Source organism: Thunnus maccoyii, chromosome 1, assembly GCF_910596095.1.
Source record: "Thunnus maccoyii chromosome 1, fThuMac1.1, whole genome shotgun sequence".
In the NCBI taxonomy this organism is placed as follows: domain Eukaryota; kingdom Metazoa; phylum Chordata; class Actinopteri; order Scombriformes; family Scombridae; genus Thunnus; species Thunnus maccoyii.
The window spans coordinates 15,858,844-15,860,805 of record NC_056533.1 but is presented as its reverse complement, the minus strand read 5'-3'; positions in this window follow the sequence as shown (position 1 = coordinate 15,860,805).

Here is a 1,962-nt window from a genome sequence, read left to right as displayed (position 1 = left end):
AGGGCCCTTCTTGAGTTTTTCGCGGCCACCATAGGTTCTCCTATGCACTTAAAATGGGAGAGGGAGGGGGGTATTGAGTTGGTTGCAATCTGTAACCTCACCACTAGATGCCACTAAATCCTACACACTGGTCCTTTAATTTAAATGACTGTAAATACAGCAGTCAGGAGAATAAAGCAAGTCTTTTCTATTTATTTGAGGTTATTTATTTATATAAGCAAGATGTAATTTTAGTTTCAGTATTAAAATTTACAAAGACAGAAGCACCCAGTGCACATAGTTGCAAGGAATAATTTCAACTAATGTAAAACTCAACTATAATTAGGTTTGTTGCCAAAACACTCCTTGTGAAAAAGTAATTTTGTGGGATTGTGACCTGAGACCAAACTAAATCTCATGAGATTAAACTATAGATCCAAAATATTACATTTATGCCATGTAAAAAAGGTTTCTTTGCATATCTAATAAATCAGTGATGGGTGACCTGTAATTGTATTATTCTCACTCTATTTTGGTAGCACTAAAATCAATGTGGCAGGAGAGAAACTAGGAGAGGAATTATGGGATGCATACAGTATGTTGACACACAGTCTTTCCATCATCCACATCTAACACCTTGTTCTAAATGCATTACAGTCTACAGTGATGTAAGATGAAGATAAAACCAGTCATCATCCATGCATTCCTACCAACATGACATGGAGAATTTGTGTATTAGTACAATAAGGCCCTTATGCACTCACCTGTCTGCCTGTCGGTCTGTTGTGGCCACAGGATCATCTAGCACACATGGGGTTGATGGTGGTGGTCGGGGGGGGGATCGTTCTTGTCCTATCAGCATGACAGATTACCTAGGAGACAGGGGAGGTGCTGAATGGGGAATTAATATTTCTGCCACTGTGTAGGTGGGTTCTCTCCACAGGGGATGTGACGTACTCTTGTCACACACACATATTCATAATTCTGCCTGTGTTGGTGGAAACAAAGAGAGGGGTCGTATGGTGGACAAGTTTCTTCTTTCTTCAAGTTTATTCTCTCAGTCGAATCAGGTTGTCACTTGGGCTGGAGTTTAAAAATAAACAAAAAACAAAAGAAAAAGGTCATCGCATATGTAAAGGATAACTATTAAATGTGTGCAATAAAAAAAATTTATTGACAGACACTTGCCCAATTTTAGTAAACATCATATAGTGTATGTATCATTTATTTAATTTAATGATATACACAACAAACTTTGAAAACAGCCATAGTTCAGTTCAGTGGCTGTATTTGTGTTTTCCAGTTCAAATCAGAATCCAGTATGTGGACTGACATGGCATCAACATGTAACATGGGATTAGATTATAAATGAACTAACAGTCCAATACTAACCAAAAGAGATCACTGATAACTTATAATTATGCAGCTGAATTACTAAAATACAGGACTACTTACTGTGATAATAAGCTTCCCCTCTCCTGTTTAGACGTTTTAAATGCGTATTTTGTCCAGTAGAGGGCGACAGACGTCTGTAAAGGAAGACTTTTTGGGTGGATGAGGCGTCAGACTGACTAAAAATCAGTTACCAGTTGAACAGTTTTCATTTAAAGTTTTGTTACTTTTCCTAAGTGTTTTTCCTCATCTGAATCAAGTGTGTCCTATATTTGTAGGCTATGTAAAGCCCTTTTTCTATTTTGTGATTTTTGACTAGAGCCTAACATTAAATTGAATTACTGTAAACTACAACATGGAATAGAATAGATTCGAGCTACGAAAGATTATTTAAGTCTATAACTTGCAAAGGCTGTCTTACAGTAGCTACATGATTGCCTGTCTTGGATATGCAGAAATATTTTCTTCTGATGTGTACACACAATATGGTCACAAGATGGCAAAATTCAGTAAGCTGTCTTTCCAGTATTAAATTAGTTTGACTGATATCTACTATACTGGGAGGAGGTGATTTTAAATCCTTTTTTGCAC